The following is a 21,305-nucleotide window of genomic DNA, read 5'->3' as shown; positions in this document are numbered from 1 at the left end:
TTTGTTTTTGTTTTTGTTTTTGCAACACATTTGCTGGCCAGTTATTAAAGTAGATGCTCCAGCATGTTTAATGGCACTGCCAACTCCACAACCAAATGGACAAGGCCTTCTAAGTCACTAAAGCGGGGATGCCGAGGACTGTCACAGTCCATAGGCCGCCCTGTACCTAGCTCTCCTTCCTAGCGGTCGTGACATTGACCACCACCAGCTCTTCCTCTTTGACACACCACCAGTTCCCTAGTAGACAGAGAACTCCATGGATCTCCAGGGAGGTCCAAGACCCTTAGAAGGTCAGCAACACCATTTCCCTCTAAGTATTAAAATGGTTCCGGCCTTCTCCACCATGCTGAGTCTGGACCACAGTGCAAAGATCCTTCGCTTGTCCCAGAATGTCACAATGGAGACCAGCAGTAGTCATTACCACACAGCCACCGTGGGAGGGGAAAGCCCGTGTCTCTAAGGGTGTCCTCATTAGAACAGTAAAAGTTAGACCCTTACTCTGTGTGGACATCACTGGACGTCCTACGTGACAACCCGAGACGCACCATAACACAATCTAAAGTAACAACAGTTGCCTTGAGAGAACTTGACTTGGTTGTGAGTTGTCATCAACATACTTTACTTTGTGGTACTGCAGAAGGAACCCAGGACCTCAAACACGCCAGACAAAGGCATTTCAACCAAGCACACATCGTCTCAGGCCACGCTGATTTCATTAAACCTCACTTTCAGTTGATAGATTGGCTACACGACAAACTGTAGTTTAGACAGAGATATCTGGTAGACATGTTCAAGGAAATGAACTAAGTGGACTTATTAGGTCAAGAAAAACCATGGGTAGAATTTGATGTTAATGATTTATAAACTGTGATTTCAGTAGAAAACTATAATTCTAAGAAACTCACATCCATTATTGTGACTTTGATACCTTCTTAATAAAGGACTTTGTGTGCATGCACATATGTATGCATGTGTGCACATGCCCATGAGTATACCTATGAAGACCAAGTGTATCTTCTTCCCTGATGGTCTCCACCTTACTGTAAGGTGTCTCACTGAACCTGAAACCAACTGGCTAGGTGACGGTCTGTCAGCTATTAGAGGCTCCTGGCTCTGCCTCTCAGGGCTGGCACTGCAGGCAGGTACTGCCATGCTCGGCTGTTTACATGGCTGCTGGAGAGCCAAACTCAAGGCTGTAGAATTTCACAGCAACCAAGCCATATCCTCAGCCCCTCAGGAAACACTTCTTTTATGAGCTGGGTAGTGACAGTAAGAAATGTAACCTTTAAAATACTGAATAATCTGGTGTAGCAACTTTGAAAAGATCTACAAAATTGGGTGAGCCAATTCCTTTAAGATTTGTTTTTATGCGGCGGATGCCTTGCCTGCATTTATGTCTGTACCATGTGTATGCCTGGTGTGCCCATGAAGATCAGAAGAGGATGCTGGATCCCCTGGGACTGGAGCTGTAGGTCACCAGTGTGGGTGATGGGACCTGAACCCAAGCTGGTCCCATGGAAGAGCAGCCAGGGTCCTCAACTGCTAAACCATTTCTTTAGTCCTGCTAATATTTCAAGTGACTAGTGACAATAACTTGAGATGAACACATGAATAAATAGTTCCAAGTACTAGATGGAACAAGGGACCTTTTAAAAAATATTTTTTATTTTAAATGATGTGTATGTATGTATGTGAGTGTGTTTGTATGTGCATCTGTGCATGAGAGTACAGGTGCCTGCAGAAGCCAAAAGAGCATGCCAGAACTGCTAGAGCTAGAGTCATAGTCTGTTTGTGCAGCCCAACAAGGGGCCTGGCAACTGAACTAGAGTTCCCTGAAGAGCACTCTGAGCACTTACCTATGGAACCATCTTCGTTTCAGCCCCGCCCGCGACAGGCTTTTCCAAAGAGACATTAGCAGATGGGTAAGGGCGGAGACAGGTAGAAAGAACGCCATGAATTCCAGGCCAGACTGAGCTACAGAGACAGCTCAGCAGCTACAAATGTTTGCAGTACAAACCAGACAACCTAAGTTTGATCTACAGATGCCATGGTAGAGGCTACTGACTCCAAAAAGTTGTTCTATGGCTTCCGCACATGTACCTTTGCATATACACAGCTGTACCTTCTCCTTGCGCTCACATGCGTGCGTGCACACAAACACCACCCAAGGAAGGAGAGCCACAAGTCGGCTCTGCATGGATTGCTTGCAGAGAGGATATTCCTCATAGGTTATAGTCCTCAAAATTCTTTTGCAAAGATTTCAGGCATAAGAGTGCCAGTGGTTCAGAGTACCCAAAGCCCACCGGCAGGATCTCAGGTTCCACAGTGTAGACAACCTGTAAGAAACCTCTACTGGGTAAGGTGTGGTGCTGCGCACCTTTAACCCCAGCACTAGGGAGGCTGAGGCAGACAGATCTCTGAATTTGAAGCTAACCTGGTCTTCAGAGCGAGTTCTAGAACAGCTGAGGCAATATCGAGAGATTCTGCTTAAAAGACAAGACACAGAACCCCTAGTGGGCTGGGGAAGTGGCTCGGTCAGTGAAATGCCTGCCACACAAGCATGAGGGTCACAGTGTGGCTCTCCAGGACCCATGTTAGAAGCCAAGCACAGTGGCGCATGAATGCAACGGCAGAGCCAGGCAGAGCCCTGAACTTCCTTAACCAGCCTGTCTGGCTCTACTAAGTGAGACTCTATCCCAAAAAAAAAAAAATGTAAACAGATTGAAGAAAGGGACCCAAAGCCTACGTCTGACCTTCACACAAACAAATGTATATACACTTACCCCACACACAACAAAAGGAAGTTTTGGCGTAATATCCAATGTCATGACAACATATAGCCCCCTCTCCCAATTCCCTATCTATGAGGCCAGCCTTTCTCCGTTTGCTCCAGAAGAAACAGCAGCAGAATAGAGCAGGGGAGGGAGGGTCCGGCTCCCCCACCCCTCAACTCCACTTATGACACAAACCTGACACACATAAACACTGACGTTACTCCTAGTTTTCTGTTTTAGAAACAGCTATATATAATAAAAATGTTATTTATGTTAACACACAATGGATTCATGATTGGCCTTTAAATTGCTTGATGGGTAAATGTTTTGAATTTCGTGGCTTTAATTCACATACGGTAAATATCAAATGTCTAAGCATATGAGCAGAAGCTTAAGGCTCTTTTAACATTGGTCCTGTGGGGTGTGCGCTGTGTGAGTGAAAAGACGACCTTTGTGGAATCTGGAGTCGGGCTCTCCTGCCTTAGGTGGGTTCCGGGAACTGACCGCAGGTCAGCGGGCTTTCCGGCAAGTGCCTTTATCTGCTGAGTCATCTCTGGCCCCGTCAATAATTTATATGAGTCTAAAGGATCTGGTAAATTTAACAAATTAAAAGGACCACGTGACAGTGCTTTGTGTTGTTGCTTTAGGGGCTGGGTGAGGGCTAAGAAAGAACTTGGACTCCCAAGTTCAACCGTCTTAGATGTGAATTCCAGTGACTGACCACCCCCACTCCCCCAGCACCAGGAGCTGATAACCAAGGAGACAAAGCCACGTTTCCGAGCTCCAGACTCCTTATCTCAAAAACCAGGCTATGGTAACTGCTCCTTCACAGGGTTGGCAGGGAGGCTGACACCCAACAGAGGCGGTGCCCACCATGCACTGGGTGATTAGTAACCAGTAACTCATTGTAATGGTAACACGTTTGCCCAAGTCTAAGGCACCATCAAGTTATAACGAAGGAAAAGGGAATCTACGTTAAACACACGCACTGATTAAGAGATGTGCTTCAATTTCAGAATAGTCTTTTAAAAACAAAAAAAGACATCTCTCAAACAATATTGGTTTCTAAAAGCATCTAAAATATAACTTTAAAGGAAGTGAACACAAACTTCAAAATTAGTTAATATTTATATAACTTCAAAAAATGGCAGGCCATATGAGTGGGAGTGGTTTAAATATAAGGCTAGGTAACCGTCTGAACTGGGTAAGTTCACCTAAACTCAACCAGCCAGCCACACTACACGTACTTTCTGGAAACCAGCTGGCTCGGGCTCTGGCTCTGCAGGACAGCTGGCCCCACTGCACCCACAAATCTATGCTGCTAACCTGCTTGTTGCCACAGAAGTAACAGTTTGCAAGTCTAGACATTTGGATTGCTCAATGATTAGGCTTTCTAACAGTGCCTCCCTCTCCCCCAAGCTCACATTCAAAGAATGAAAACATTTTCAGTAAAAGAGACTGGGGTACACTTATGTGCCACAGATAGGAAGCCTGCCGTAAGCCAGGCAGCTCTGGTCTAGTCAATCGGCCAGTAGGTTTCTCACATCTGCCTTCCCAGGGACCCAACATAAGCAGTTAAAAATTCTTGGTGAATGCTGTCTGTCGAAAGTTAAATTCTTTTGCTATTCCCAGCTTGTGATCATTTAAAAGGAATTTTCCAAAGCAAGGTCTAATATTAGACTCAAAATGAAGTTTCCATTCCACTGAGGCGCTACTCTCACCGAAGTAACTACTGCATAATCAGATTGTCTCGGAGCGGTTCGTTAACATGCATATGGACATACTTCAAATGCCAGCGCCAAAGCACCACAGAGCTGGGAAGGGCCTTACTCCCTTCACAGGGAGAGGCCATTTTTGTGAATTAGCTCCTTGGACTGAAAATGCAGTCTCTCTCCAAGCCCCCTGCAGCCGCCCCCAGCCTCACCCTGCAGCTCTGCACTGACCCAGGGCCTCATTCTCTCAGCTCTGGAATTCCTGGTGAGAAGTCCTGCTTCCTGAACCCACTTCCTGGTGTGCAGCTCAGAGTGAGAGGGGGTGCCTTTGGAGACCATCATTTCAGGCACCTGTCCCACGAACCAGTCACTGCAGGAACCTGAGTCTTTAGGCCTCACCTAAAGATAAAAGACAACTGCAAACAACTTTAAAAAAAATATTTATTTTATTTATATGAGTATACTGTTGCTGTCTTCAGGCACACCAGAAGAGGGCATCAGATCTCATTACAGATGGTTGTGAGCCACCATGTGGTTGCTGGGAATTGAACTCAGGCCCTCTAGAAGAGCAGTCAGTGATCTTAACCACTGAGCCATCTCTCCAGCCCTACAAACAACTTTCTAAGAAATAAAATTGCAAAAATGAACTTTCCTTTTCTTTCTTTCTTTTTCTTTTTCTTTTTTTTTTTTTTTTTGAAACAGGGTTTCTCTGCATAGCCCTTTCTGTCCTGGAACTCACTTTGTAGACCAGGCTGGCCTCGAACTCAGAAATCTGCCTGCCTCTGCCTCCCGAGTGCTGGGACTAAAGGCGTGCGCCACGACGCCCGGCTGTTCGTTCTTTCTTTCTTTCTTTCTTTCAAATTTGAGAGAGGGTCTCAGGTAGTTCAGACTGGCTTCAAACTCACAGCAATCCTCCTGCCTCAGCCACATCAGGACCTTTCTCAGCTGTAGTGCTGGAAGAAATCAAGGTAGGATGAGAAGCAGAAAGGCAGCCATGATATACAGAAAGGGTGGGTAAGCTGGGTACTCAATGTGAACCCACAGTCCCAGCACTGGGAGAGGGGCAGGAGGATCGGGAAGCAAGGTCATCCTTAGCTATATATCAAGTTCTTGGCCAAGGGAAGGCAGGAGGATTACAAGTTCAATACCATCCTCTGCTACATAGAGAGCTTCTGGCTAGCCTGGGCTATATGAAACCCTGCCTCAAAAAAAAAAAAAAAAAAAGCATAAATTGCTGGCATGAGGGTTGGGAGAGGGCCTTCTTAGGCCCAGCTATAAGGTATTACAGTATTTCAGCTAACTGTTCTGTTTATAAACCCCTAACCTCTGGGTTTCTGGCTGGGTCCTTAAACAGGACAAGAAAGCAAGGTGAAAGTGAAAACCTAATGAGCACAGGGCTTTACAGCCCACTGCTCCACTCAGAATAAGACATGACCATCAAGTCACCAGCTGTATGGCTCCCAGCTGTATGGACCCAAGGCAGAGCCCTATACAGGTGGGACTCAAGAAGCTAGTCTTCACTGTGAGCTAGACCCGGTAATGTCAAGAATGTGGAATGAGAGCCAAATTTCTGCTCCATTGCCCTGTGTATCAAAGTTTCCTATTTGTGTCTTCTCTGTGGCCTGGTAAGCCAGCCCAAACTGATAAGGGGTTACCACATCTTTGTGCTGCTAAGCCCAAACATTCAGCATCAGATACCATCTGTATTTTGATCATTCACTGATGTCAACACTCAACAGGATCAGGCTGACAAGTGTATGTGTCACCCGCTGCCTGATGAACAGACAGCCGCCTTTGCTCTCCTTCATTGCTGGCAGTGACGTGAAATTCAGCGGTAGACAAACTGAAACAGCTGGGGAGGAGAGACAAGGGGGTGGCTGAAGTAGAACCAAACTGGGAACAAGCACACACAGCTGTACTAATAAAAAAGATGACATCCAGTAGTCAGAAAGACCTAATGATCTGAGCACAAGGCAAGGGGAGCCTGTGGAGCCTTCAGACAGGACTCAGGGCAAGAGGTAAATAAATAGGCAATCCTGTAAAGAGAAACAAGCTGGCATTTCAGATTTGCCATTACTGCTGCGCTGCTCGGCTCCAGGGGGCACCGTCAGCATGGGATGTCACTACTCCCTTGCCACCAAGGACAGAGCAAGTGAAATGCTTGGCAGGCCTCCTAACAAAGCTACAGTAGGAACTCAATAAACAGAAATCAATAAAGTTCCCAAGCGTCAGCTCTATGGGACTAATGATAAAATAAATGAGTGTTCTCTAGAGCCTGAGCTTGGTCCCTTAGTCCTAATAAACAACCCGAGATGGGAAATAGAATTTAATGGCTGTAGTTGAGATCCCTCAAGGAAGGGCTCAGTGGTTAAGATGGCTGCTCTTCCAGAGGACCTGAGTTCAATTCCCAGCACCCACATGGCAGCTCACAACTGTCTGTAACTCCAGTCCCAATGGATTTGGTACCCTTAAACACATCAGGCAAAACACCAACATACTTAACAATAAACAAATCTTAAAAAAAAAATTCTCCCAAGGAAACTAGATGGTGTTATCAAGGAAGTCAACACACTTTAAATATCATGAGATTTGGGTTTAATCTGATCTACAAGTGAGCAGACCGGTCAGGAGAGATCTGCCTAGAGCGCCATATAGGTCATAAAATACTCTGTAAGAACCGGGAACTCAACAGTCACATGAGTTCACTCAGTCACTCAACAGACTGTACTAAACGTCTAGGCCACTCCACAGGACACAGAACAGAGCTTTGGCTCCCAAGGAACATTCTAGTAGGAAGGCAGACACTAAGAGAAATAGACAAGGCGCAAGGGATTGTGCTGGGTGTGTGGTGAGGAGAGAAAAGGTGGTGAGTCACATTTCACACAGCTTGAATGGAGGAAGGTCTTCCTGCCAGGCAAAGACGAAGGGACACAAGGAAACTGAGCATATAACGGAGTCAGGTAGTCTGCGGGTAAAGGACTGGAGGTGCCCTGACGGGGGATGCTTCATGGGCTGAAGGAAGAGGACAAGGCCAGTGTGGTTGGAACAGAACCAGCAGAGGGAAGGAGTAAAGAGGCAGAGCGGGGCATCACAGTGGAAAAAAGCCAGATGGCTACCTTCGCTGTCAACTTGACTGATGACTGATGTATAGTCAGGCACCTAGGAGATACACCTCTGGGTTTGTCTATGGCAGTTGCTAGGGAGGTTTTACGGAGGGAGAGAAGACCATTCCACAAGCTAGGGTTTCCTACTGTATAAAGTGTGTGTGAGTGTGTACATGTGTGTGTTCGAGTGTGTGTGTACATGTGTGAGAATGTGTATATGTGTGTTCAAGTGTGTGTGAGTGTGTGTGTGTGTGTGTGTTTCACGCCTTGCACACACTGAGCACCAGCACTCATCAGTCTGTGCTTCTTGAAGCACACCGTGACAGTCACCTCACCATCCACTGCCATGCCTTCCCAGCAGGAAGTTCCCTCAAACCCATGAACCCAAAAAAGCCCTCTCCCTTTCAGTAGTGTCCTTGTCCCATCATAGCAGAAAGGAAAGCTAACACCATGGTTCAGACTTTTCAGGCTTTACTCTGGGATGGTGAGGCCCTAGAGGCCCTGAGCAGAACAGGTGCAATCTCCATGGTATATCAGTCATCATGGCTGCTGTGGTGACAATCCTGAGCAGACGGTAGAAAAGAGCACAGGGCAGGGTGGAGGCAGTGAGGCCAGACAGGAAGCTACTTCCTATTCCGAGTGAGCGAGGGCGGTGGCAGGGACAGGACAGGATGGTGGTGACAGTGGATGAAGGTTTGGATGGACACTCTTCTCACCGTGCACAGTGCAGCCAGAGACTCGCCTGTCACATTAGTACCTCCTCCCGATGCCTGCTCTCTTCACCATCCTCAGCCTTCATCACTTAGTCAGGTATTGATGGGCTGGCAAGATGGCTCAGGGGGTAACAGCTCTCATGGCCAGGCCCAAGGACCTGGGTTTGATCTCTGAGACCCACATGGTGGCAGCAAAGGACCAATACCCATAAGCTGTCCTCTGACCTCCACATGTGTGCTATGGCACTTGCATGCCCATATGTGTATAAATACATACATGTACATATACATACACATACACATACACACATATACACACACATGTAAATCTTAACTGTATTGTACATTTGTCTGCTTGGTTTCTACTGTACGTATTCCTGATATAACAATAAGAAACGTTAAAAAGAAACCATTTCACTCTCAGTGCCCCAGTGTCCCCCACACCTCTGAGCCACTACTTCAGGGTCAGCTCAAGCCAACTTGTAACTGTGTCTTCACAGAAACTCACAAGCTTCAGGAACGTAAGGCGGAGGAGACAAGAGGAGACAGTCCTGTCCAGGTCACACCCGAGGTCAGGTCAGGTGGAGAATTTCATTTGAGTCAGAGAATTCAAATGAAAGGGCTGGCAGCTTCACAATGACAGAGCCTAACTAGAATGGCTGGGTGGATCTGGGTGGAGACCCACCCAAGGCTTTTGCAAGATACCACGGGCTTGTGTCAGGCCCAGAAAAACCAACACCAGAAAAGAGGGGGGACCAGAGGGGTTGTCATGGAAGCTCTGCTGTTCTCCCATGACAGGAGGTAGGGGACATCTAGAGAGCAGATCCTGGGAAGACTATGAGGAAATGGAGACTCTCACAAAGTGCAAAGAGCACAGGATTTCGCCGTGGTGATCATGTTACTGACACAAACTATGATGCCCAAAACACAGGGGCAGGCCACTTAGGAAGGGAGCAACCCTGTACCAGTCATACAAACTTGACCTCAAAGCCAGACAACCTGGTACGTTTCCAGCTCCAGGGAACTGAGGGAAATACTGGGGACAGGTAGACAGCCCCACAAAAGACAACACCATAGGCTCCTTGCTCAGAATCATTGATAAAGGGGAAGGTGATCCCACAAATAGTCAAAGAGAGCAAGATATGAGGTCATAAGGTCTCCAGAGTGTGGACAAGAAGTCACACACCAGCCACAGCTCATGACCCTGAATTCCAAACATAAGAGGGACAGATGGGGATGGATGTGGCACTGACTGAGGGTGGTGGAAAGAAAGCCTTCCCAGTGTCCACATAGGACCAGAGAGAGAACATGCAGCCGGGACAACCGCAGGCTCCATCCAGCCCTGGTGGGTGACTGGGTGTCTTAGAGGAGGCCCACCTGGGTGGTAAAGAGGGCACAGAGGTTTGCATACAGACAGAGGCCTTTCTACAAATGTGGGTAGGGGCTAGTCTTCCATCACCCAGGTCAGCTTAGGTGGGCAGACTTTTGACCCTTTAACAGTACCCTTAATTTATAACTCTACCTAAGTATATTAGGGAGCTATTCTATTTCCCTCACACAGAAAACACTCTTGCAATTCTGAACTCTGAGCACATTGACTAAATTCTCCCAGAATACCTGTCTCCATCAGCCTTCCACTGAGGTTCGCCTCTCGCCTGGGAGGACCTCACTTGCCACCCCTCTCCCACAGCACCAGGCCCACTGCTCAGTCTGCACAGAACAGCAAAGAAGGCAAAGCGGCCGGCACTCACAGGACCCCAACTCCTCACTCGCTGCCATACTGCACAGACCACAGCCACAGCTGGCTCTCCAGTGGTACCACTGTGGATAGTATAGAAACGGGCCTTTCCCTACCCACTTCCCCTCCACTCAACAGATGCAGAAACTCAGAGAAAAACCCTCGACTGCAAGATGTACAACTCCCACCACGAGCAACTTTCTCAGAGAGTTTTCTACCAAACACACAGAGGCATGCTTGCATGTGCCTGCAGAGCCACTGTCTGCTATGGTAATTGATCTGATACTACAAGAGGAGCTACAGTGGCTTAACTTGCCAAAAGAGAAGTCATGAGGATAAATATCATTTATGGAGCTAACTATTTCTGTACTCCTGAAGACTAAGGTAAAAATAACACAGCGAACTTCAAGGGTTAGTTAGTGCTTATTTTACCTTGCCGTCCCCTCTAGAGCTAAGTACATTTTTTCCAATTGAATTTTCCCACCATAAAGTAACCAGAAAACTGTGACACAGATCTTAAAATAGTGTTCCATAAACAATGCGTGCGTGTATATATAGCAGCTCTTGCTGTATATAGAAATCACTGGGTCTAAATGATGATAGCTGCTGCTATTCTGGGACACAAAAGCCCCCCCCCGCCCCCCGCCCTTTACCAAAAGCATTACTATTTCCAAAAGTCCCAAAGGCTGATGAGTAAGTGGCTGTCCAAACCTCCTTGCAGGGCAACGCCTCCACACACACACACATAGTCAGTGACATATTCCCAGTGAAGCCTGGGCTGCCAGGGCAGCTTCAGCGAGGACACAGGTTTATGTGACACAGATGTTCCCTCCCGATAAGACTGCAGTTGTCAGAAATCTGAGTTAGCTGCTGGTTCAGGGGTAAGTGGTACCATTTACAGAGGCTGGGCTTGCTCCTGTCCTTTAACTGTGGGAGCCACTCTTGAGGTCAGGGCCCTGGCTACTACTGACTGGGTCATCACGTTTAGGAGAAGAAGGGCTGGGGCCTCAACGGCAATCATGCTCCAAGTTGGATCCCTAGCACCCCGGAGAAAAGCCCCCTCAAAACAGACCAAAAAAAAAAAAAAAAAAAAAAAAAAAAAAAAAAAAAAAAGAAATGTAGTAGAGATGAGAAACAGAAGAGAAGTCCTATCCACCACTGGGTAGTCTTAGGCCCGGCACACCATGGACAACTTCAAGTTGAAACTTCTTAACCTCTTGCCAGGGCCCAACCCCACCACACTACGACCCCAGCAGCCTCTCAGATGGTCTCAAAAGTTCCACCACATCTCATGAATCCCTGCTTCCTAACCCTGGAGCAGCACGTGGACCCCTCCTCCCTGGTCTTCAGCTCAGAATCTTATGGCCTGAAAATTACTGGAGAAATGGAAAATGACATTCAAGTTGAAGCACCTTTTTGTGAATGTGTGGTGCTGGATACTGATCTGGGCCTCACGTGCCAAGCAAGCACTTTGCGTGAAACTTCACCCCCAGGCCTGAAGAGACCTTTAAAAACAATGTTTAAAAGAACTGTTTGTGGATTTTTAAAAACTGTTTTTAAAATGAGTGGCTCAATTTTACTTCTCCATGAAAAGTTCTATCTAGTAAGATCAGAAGCTCTGTATATTGAGAAAAATTAACCATATAGTCACCAAAGGTTCTGATTCTATCAGCATAGATGTGGGGGAAGTGTTGCTCCTGCGAGGATGTCAGACTTTTCCTAGGGCAGTTCCTGAAACACACCAAAATTTCATTTCACATACTGCCTGGCACTCATACATACATGCAAATGCTTAGCATGTTAGTGACTCTATAAATTATACATTTACTTAAATCTCTTGAATGCTGGGGGCATTCTGAGTCAGACTCATAGCCCGACCTACCCTCCAGCTTACTATGTTGCCAAGGGTGCCTTGAACTCCCGATTCTGCCTGTACTTAGCAGCCCTTGGATTACTGGTGTGGATCTGGAAAAGGTGTTTCTAGGCTCATGTGTCCTAGTCAAAGAGTTGAAACAAGCCACATGGAGATGTGCAAAGCTGCAAAGAAGCCTTATTCAAAATTGAAGTGACAGTATAATTCAGAAAGAAGTATGCTGTCAAGACTGTAGGCCCCGTGACTGCAGGTACTCAAAGGCTCAGATTATTGTTTGGAGCTTCATTTTATAATTATAATGTACTATAAATTACATATAAAGTATATATTCCCTGTGTTCCTTCCATTTTGACTTATATTTTTTCCAGTTGGATTACAGGTAGGCAGCTATCTTAAGAGAACAAAGGTGGTTTGTTGTTTTGTTTTGTTTTGAGACAAGGTCTCATTGTCTAGGCTAGTCCTGAATATACTATATAAACAAGGATGATCTTAAACTTTTTAAAGATTTATTTATTTATTTTATGTATATGAGTACACTGTAGCTGTCTTCAGACACATCAGAATAAGACATCAGACCCCATTACACATAATTGTGAACCATCATGTAGTTGCTGGGAATTGAACTCAGGACCTCAGGAAGACTAGTCAATGCTCTTAACTGCTGAGCCATCTCACCAGCCCAGACCTTAAACTCTTGATCTTCCTGCCTCAATCTCTCTTCAATGCTAGGATATCTTGCTATCATACCCAGCAAAGAAGCATGAATGTTTTTAAAAGACATACTAGAAAATGAATGTTCATATTATAAAAGTTCTTTGTTCTGTTGCTTCTTTATGTAAAGTCTCACTTGCCCCAGGCTGGCCTTGACTTCTCCATGCAGCTAAGGATGGCCCTGAACTCCTGGTTCCCACCTCAGGCCCAGGGACTGCAGGCACGTGCCAACCTGGTTTTACTCATACTGGCAATCAAACCCAGAGCTTCACGTATGCTAGGCCAGCATTCTACCAACTAATACAACAGTATTGTATCTCCAGAGTCTGCATCACTTAATTACATTTTTAATTTTGACATAACTACATATCATAAACAGTTACAAGAAATAAACTCCCACATATTTTCATTCATGGTCCCATGTGCTTTACCCCTTTCTCAACTGTAACATCTTGCGACACTGGATGGACATAAGCGGATGTTAGCATCCCCTGCAGAACACACCACAGGGAATCTTCCCAGTGCACTTTTGCTTTTGTTTTTTCTGCTTTGAAACACTCTCACATTATCTCCAGGCTGGCCTCCGGACTCATGGCAATCCTCCTTTGCCTCCGCAGTGCCGTAACCACGGTGTGTACCACCATGACTGCTCTGAGAGAACTACACTGTTTTCTTTGATGAAATAAACACTTGCCTTCCACTGACTGTGGCTTTTAACCTTTAGCTTTTAAGCCTTACAAAAGAAAAAAAAGAAGTTACCAGCACTCAGGTAGCAGAGGCAGGTGGATCTCTGTGAGTTTGAGGCCAGTCTGGTCTTTATAATGAGTTCCAGGACAGCCAGAGCTACACAGTGAGACCCTGTCTCAAAAATAAATAAATAAATAAATAAATAAATAAATAAATAAATAAATTGAAAAAGTTTATCTTCCAATCAAAGAATTTGTGTCATAGAAACCTTAAATTTGAGCTAGGGTCTCATTATGTTGCCTAAGCTGGTCCCCTCTGAGCAGCTAGAATCACAGATGTGCCTGGCTACATGCAACCTGTGAACACCCAAGATCAGAATCGAATCCTGACAAAATTAGCCAATCCTGTTTCCCTAGCTGAAGCACACAGGAGTGTTATAAAACCAAAGAAATGCTTTTAGAGAGCAGCCAAGTCCTGAGCCTGGTCCCACCCTTACCCCCACCCCCTCACAGACAGTGCTATCCCTGGGGCAGTATTAATTTTCCTGACAGCTTTTCCATGGCTTCTCTCAGGGTGCCAAATTGAAGAGCCCCCAGCAAATCAAACACCAACGTAGGAGCTGGGGGTTGTGGCTCATGGGTAGAGCACCTGCCCGGAATCCCCCAGTGATGTGAGTTGGCAGAGGGATTTGTACGCAAGCTCTTATGTTTGCTTTGCAAGTACTTTACTGACTAAGCCTCAGCCCTCGGTGAAGAGATTTTACGGCTGTAAAGGAAAAGACCCACTGTACTGATTTTAAGAGCTTATTTTGTGTGAGTCTGGCTGAAATGGTTAGAAGCCCTTAAAAGCCAGAAGGAGGCCTTCTGAAGGGAGAAGACATTCTACCTGTCGGAGACAGCTTCCAATGATGTCTGTTGGTTCCAGCCTGCAAGATGACCTTCTCTTCCCCTGTTCATTTTGGGCTTTAGGACAGCCATGAAACATAGCCCAACGCCGAAGGCCATGTGCACGTGTATCTCTTGCTGGGTCTGTTTCTCTGGTTGACCCATGACTGACAGACAGATTTAAGGGTTGTACCACGGAGAGATTTATCAAGCAGTTGCCAAAAGTCAAGCTCAACCTAACCTAAGCACTCATTCCCCAATGCCAAGGGTGGGCAACAGATCACCTGTACAGACAGTGATCGTGTGAAGCCACATGATCAGATGTGTTCAGTGAGCCTCAAAGTGGAAAGGGTTGACGGAGCCAGTAAACGACCCTCTCCAAACATAAGGCTAGCCTGGACTACTAGAAGCCAAGTCACTCACTGCCATCCCAGTATTTTCAACCTTGAGGCTGCCCTCAGAGTAGAGCTCCAGCTATTAGGCACAGAGAGGCTCACATTCCCACACCACCAGCAGCTCCATCTCCGTCTTGCTTGTTCTTCTGTCTTGTGGCCAGGGAACCCAAAGTGAGGTAATTAATAGAAAATTCCAGTCGTTATGAGACTGGCTTAAGATCCCATCCAAGTGATTTGTGATAAGTCCCAGGAAGCACTAGGACAGAGACTGGATAGTTTTTCCATTATTTCCCTCTTTCTCTGAGTATTTAAAGACTTGGACTTTCCCATCTTTTGGGGAAATGTTCTTATAAATAGTGAGGCATGTCGAGCATCTCACTTCATCTTTTTTGGTGGTCTGTAGCACGCACTGGAATGTTTTCCTAGCAAATGATCAGCAATGGAAAATATGGCTAAGACAAAAGATGGCTCTTGAGCTGGGATGATGGGAACCTTCTCATCTTTCCCAAGAGACAGGTGGTCCTTCTGTAGAACTGGGGGGCTCATTTTAAAGCCAAGGATTCTATTTTTGTCTTTCCTTCAGATTCAAATCTCTGGTCAAGATGATGGATGAGGGCCAGGTATACTGAGTAGGTAAGTGTCTAACAGACTAGTGACAGCCACCACAGCTGATGACCGAGTATTACAATGTCTTCCGCTGACTTCAGCCTCATGACCTGATTCGTAAGCTTTCCTTCTTGGCTGATAATCATTCAGGACCTTATGAGCAGCACATCTTTTACATCAGCTAACCTCACCTTCTACAGTCAAAGTAAGGCATGCAATTACAGCTTCATGCATAAAAAATGAGTTCTGCTGTGATAGTTCATGGTAGATCAAAATGCTCTAGGCACAGGCACTATGCTCACCTATATTGTACCCCAGGGCTGGGTTTGTGGCTCAGTGGTAGTATGCTTGCCTAGTATACATGAGGTCCTAGGTCCAATCCCCAAGACCATAAATAAAACCCAAAAGAATACTGAACACCAAACCATACCATACATGTGCCTAGCAGTGGAAATTCTAGGAAAGGAAGTCATTCTTTTGAAACTGGCTTAGTGGGAGGGCACTTGCCCGCACATGCAAGGTTCTGGGTTTGATGCCTGGCACAGAAAATAAAAATCTTCCTGAGAGAAACCAGGTAGGAACTTTATTATAAGAAAAATTTTATCAGGACTGGGGAAATGGCTCAGTGGAGAAGAGCGCTCGTCCCCCAAGCACGATGACCTGATTTTTTTTTTATCCCTACCACCTACAAAAAAAGCCAGGATTGGTTGTGTCTACCTGGAACCCCAGGGTTTTCCTTACTGGGGTCTTCCCTTTTGAAGAAGTCCTTCCAGGTGAATGGGATTTGCAACAAGGTGGAAGGAGCTACTGTGTCACTACGGAGTCAATCTGCTGTGGTTTACAACTCCGTAATACAAAGGAAAGGAGCCACCAACCTTCTTTTAAAATGTCACTGAATACTGCATTTGGAAAGAAAAACCCTTCATATTCAAAATCTTATCTAACTCGGTCATCACTTCTGCAAATCTTGCACACATGATAAACTTGAAAACCAGGGTGGGCGAAACACTTCAAGGTTTTCCTCATTGTCATGATTAAAATAAAACCTGGCATGTTGCTCTTTGGCTTCCTGTCCCCAGAAACCTCAAACACTTCATTGTTACAGAAGAAGGAAAAAAAAATCCCAAAACTGTAATTCAGCGAGTTTTAAAATCCAACATTTTCTTCTTTAAACCTCTTTACCAGTCCTCCCACCCTTCTACTGCCTGCTTTTCCTTCAGTGTATCTAAAAATTCTCCCAAAATCATGCTTGGGATATTTAATACCCCATGTTGAAGGCGTGGTCCCTGATGCAGCAGTGTGCAGAGACGGGCTTTGGGGAAGTGACTGGATCCCGAGTATGCTGACCTCACTGATGAACCAACTCACTAGGTGACATCATAATTTGAAGATGGGTTATTGGGAGTTGGTGGAAACAAGACAGGGATCTTTCTTAAAGAGTGCACAAGCGCCCCGGACACACACTTAAAAGATGGGCTCTCAAATATAGCCCTAGCTGGTTCCGAACTTACAGATTTTCCTGCCCTCCAGATAACAAGTGTTGAGACTAAAAAAAATCCGCATATCAGGCTTTAAATTTTGTATTTAATCCTCTGTGCATGTATGTATATCTCACATGTATGCACATGTATTCAAGTGCCCTCCACGTCAGAAGAGAGGGTCAGGTCCCTTGGAGCTGGAGTTACAGGTGGTCTCGACCCACCCAATGTGAATGTTGGAAACCAAATTCAGGTTCTCTGGATAAACAGAAAGCATTCTTAACCACTGGCAGCCCCCAGCGCCAACAGTATGTACTCTAAAGCAACATCTTGTCCTTGGTCCCTTCCTCCTGCTCTCTCTGTGCTTCCTGATGACAATGAGGAAGCCCCAGCTATGTTCTGTCACCAGAAGCCCAGGGGAAATGGGACCAAGTATCCCCTGGCTGAGACCCCCCTCCCCAAACCTTGAGCCATAGCAAGTCTTTCCTCCTCCAAATGATTTTGCCAGTTCTGCCACAGCAGGAGTCAGCTCTATCTGTCCTGGGCATCAGACTCAGGCTGGCAGAGTTGAACGTAAATGCTTTTACAGCTGAGCCATCTCCTGCCACTCAATTTTTAAACTTTTTTTATTTGCCTATTATAGTATGTGGTGCATGTTCACAAGCATGAAAGCACATGCTGTAGCACATGTGTGTGGGTCAGAAGACAGCCTAGAGCGTGGTCCTCACCCTCATCCAGGAAGCTTCCCTCTGCAGCAGACAGAGACCGCTACAGAAATCATAACTGACCAAACACAGAGCTGTGGACCCCAGCACAGCCCCTGCACGGAAGGCTCAGGGGTCACTGTGGAAGAGGGCATGAAAAGACGGTCAGGGTTAAACAAGAGGAGGCTTGCTGTGAGACTGTATCTCCTAGAAATGTCAGAGAAGCTACACCTAGGATGTCTCACCCACATGGTTGGCTAAACATGATCTGAACTTGAATGACTCCAACAGACATGCTAATGTGGAAGGGGTCAAGGGCACAAGGCCTCAAACCTAGACAAAGAACTACAGACAACTAAAAAATACCGAGAGTGGAAGAAACAGCCTTCCCAGGGAAGAGCTTACCATTGGTTAGCCAATACCAAACGGCCAGCCCTGAAAACATAGATGCAAACAATTCTATACAGACTGAATGGGTTATATTTAATACACATATATGCACACATGCATGTGAGTGTGTATACATATAACATGCACACACATACATATCCCCGTGTGCACCAATAGAAACCTGGTCTAAAAAGTACTAGTACATCTATGTTATGGAAGAACTTTAACTCTTAAGAAACAAAACAGTGAGTAATAAGTGGTTATGGAAACTACCCTACTTGTAGTAAGAAAAATCTATATTATTCAGAGAATGTTCCCATCTGTGTTATTGGTACATTCTTAGAAAAACTAGGTGGGGTAGTCTCTGGATGGCCTTTCCTTCAGTCTCTGCTCCACTCTTTGTCCCAGCATTTCCTTGAAACAGGAGCAATTCTTGGTTAATAGTTTTGAGATGAGTGGGTGGCCCCATCCCTCAACTGGGGGCCCTGCCTAACCACTGGCTATGGTCTCTACAGGTTCTATCTCTGTCTCCCCCTTATTGGGTATTTCAGCTAATGTCATCCCCATTGGGTCCTAGGAACCTCTTGCATCCCTGGTATCTGGGACTTTCTAGTGGCTACTCCCAGTTCCCCACCCCCACTGCTACACACTTCCATTCAATTTCGTGACCCTCTGTACATCTCCCTCAGTCTCCCATACGTGATCCTGCCCCCTTTCTCTCCCCCCTCCCCGCTTCCTCTCTCCCTCTCAGATCTCTCCCTCCCTCCCTACCTCTACATTCCGTAAATATTTTGTTTTCCCTTCTAAGGACTGAAGCATCTACACTTTGGTCTTCCCTTTTCTTGAGCTTCATATGGTCTGTGAGTTATATCATGGGTATCCCGTGTTTTGGGGCTCATATTCAACTGCATATGTAGTAGAGGATTGCCTTATCTGGTATCAATGGGAGGGGAAGCTCTTGGTCCTGAGGAGGTTCAATGCTCCAAGTGTAGGGGGATGCTAGGGCAGTGAGGCAGGAGTGGGCAGGTGGGTGGGGGAACACCTTCATTGAGGCAGGGGTAGGGGAGTATGGTAGGGGGTTTGCAGAGGGGAAACTGGGAAGGATGACACTTGAAATGTAAATAAATAAAATAACCAATTAAAAAAAAAACTATAGGAAAAAGCCATTGGTATTGTGGTTTAAATGGACAAGTTGTGTCCTTCAGAGTAAGCTCCACAAGAACAACATGGAGACTTGCGCTCCTACACACTATTGTGTGCAATCATAGAAGGTAACGTGCTTGTTTTGATTCGGAATCAATGTGCACTGAACCCCAACAGTCATGTAAAGACTTGCCTCTGGTTTGCTGTGGAGCCTTGAACCCTGATCCACATGCCCCCATTTCCCAATTGTTCTGGGATTACAAACATGTGCCACCGTGCCCTGCTAGTCACATAAAGCCCCCTAAGATTCCTTTTCAGAATTCTCAGCCCCGGCCTCTCTCCTTGGCCAAGGTGTCCAGCTGCACACTGCACTCCAGTGTGGACTTGTTCTGCACTCAAACCCCACAAGTAGACATCAACTCAGTTGTGACAGACAGCTCAATGTGCCTCCCACTTCCTGCCTTGGAATGTCTCTTGAAACTCTGCAGTTATGCATCTGAGCCCAGAAATAGGGCAGAAGGAATGTCTGTAGGAGGAACACTTCCCGATTCACACCCAAGCAGTAGGTTCTGAGAGCATCTCACCAGCCTCCCGACAGGCTGCACACCTGTTGCCTGCAGCCGAGGTGCTGGTGTCTTCGGATCCTGCTTCTGCCTGTTACTTCACTTCCCAACTCTCTAGGATTGAGTGTCACAGAAGAGTTCTGCACATGCTCTTCTGTCAGGCTGATGTTCTAGCTGGCCTCAAGCTGAATTGAAGTTTTTCTATCGTTCAGGTTTTGGCTTGGCACATGACACACTCTTCTGCTTGAATGACTTCAGCACCAGAGGCCTTGGACACAACACACATCCCAGTTAAAGATGGGTCCTGCTTCTTTGTCATATGCCACATAGGGTGGCTCAGTGGCAGGCAACTCTGGATGTCATTCCTACTCTGGCATGACTAGACTAGCAATACCTAAACTGCAGAGTGGCAGCAGACACCTGATGGACAGACCCCACTCTCTGCCTATGCCAAGTGCTTCCTATCTTAATTTTCCTTATAGCTGGATCCCCAGAATGCCTAGGATCCCTGCATCAGCACCGCACAGAAAAGGAGAAAACTTGAGGTGGGACAAATAACCATGGCTAACTGTTAAATATTAGGCTTTCAGGATTTGTAAAGACATACAATACATGAATATATCTTCCAGAGTGCTTCCCCAGGTCCTCGAGTGGCTCAAGCCACTGTGTGTCATGTGAGCTCCTTCTATTTCCTAGTAAACACGCTTCTGATTTTGTACTAAAATAGTTGCAATAAAGGTAGGCAGAGCACAGGCTGTCCAACCTTACAAACTTTAGACATAAAAGTGTTCCATCTACCAACCTGGGGTAGGACACATGCTGATACCCAGCACTCAGGAGATGAGGGCAGGAGAGTCAGGAGCTCAAGGTCATACTCAGCTATATATTAAGCTCAAGGCCAGCCTTGAATACATGAACCCCACTCCCAATCCATCTAGCCAGGCATGGTGGCATAATAATATAATCCCAGCACTTGGGGCGGGCTACCTAGTAAAACCTACCAAGGGAATAAACACATTAAGAAACATTCAGTCATCTCTAATTGTCCCACGAGGATCCCAAATCCAACATGTTCAAAGCTAAACCTATCATCTTCTTTACCAATCCGCTCCTCCATTTATGATCCATAAACCTCTCAACCACGTGGGAGTTGGCATACTCAATTGAATTCCGCACTCCTTCTGTGTCCTTCTGGTTTTATCCTGCTGTGACCTGCTGCCCCCTACACCATGCTCTGAAGGTAACCACCTCCTAAGTACACCTGACTTCGTAATCCCCTTGGTGAGAGCTGGTCTGCTCTGGCTCTAAGCCTCCACGCCTTCTTCTCCCAAGCTGCCATAGCCCTTTTGAATAAACTTTCAAACTTCAGGCCATCCCATCAAAGCATCTCTCTGCTGCCATGGTAGTCTCTCTGAAAGCGAGAATGAATGTCACTTTTCTGCTGTTCTACCATGGTTTCCCATTCTACTTTGGATTCCAATGCAGTCCATGAGCCACAACACTTGGCACAATGAGAGGCTTCTTCAGCCTCTGTCTTAAAATCTTCTCGTTCCACCCCAGGCACACTCCTTGTAACTCCTGAACCTAGGTACACTATTCTCTTTGTGACAAATACGGGCTACCCTTTATAGCTAGTCTTCTTCAAAGACACTGTTCATACAGTTTGTCTCCCTGGTGGCTCCCTAATCTAACCCTTACCACCAGGTGGGTGCAGTAGCCTTGCACAGCTGCATTTCCTAGAGCCACCACTCTCCTCTAGGGAACTCTCTTTCAAGCCTCTGAGATTCTTACAGGCAGGGCTCACTTTGATGGCTCCAGCGCTGGAGACTA

The 21,305-nt window shown here is 46.2% G+C and overlaps 1 protein-coding gene across 3 annotated transcripts in view; it reads right to left on the bottom strand.

Moving 5' to 3' along the window:
* Nucleotides 1-21,305, bottom strand: part of Cnnm2 (cyclin and CBS domain divalent metal cation transport mediator 2) — a 120,418-nt gene that overhangs the window by 25,709 nt on the left and 73,404 nt on the right. The window lies entirely within an intron of this gene.

This window comes from Mus caroli, chromosome 19 (assembly GCF_900094665.2).
Source record: "Mus caroli chromosome 19, CAROLI_EIJ_v1.1, whole genome shotgun sequence".
NCBI lineage: Eukaryota > Metazoa > Chordata > Mammalia > Rodentia > Muridae > Mus > Mus caroli.
The sequence above is the reverse complement of the archived record's forward strand: the minus strand, read 5'-3'. Positions and strand labels throughout refer to the sequence as shown.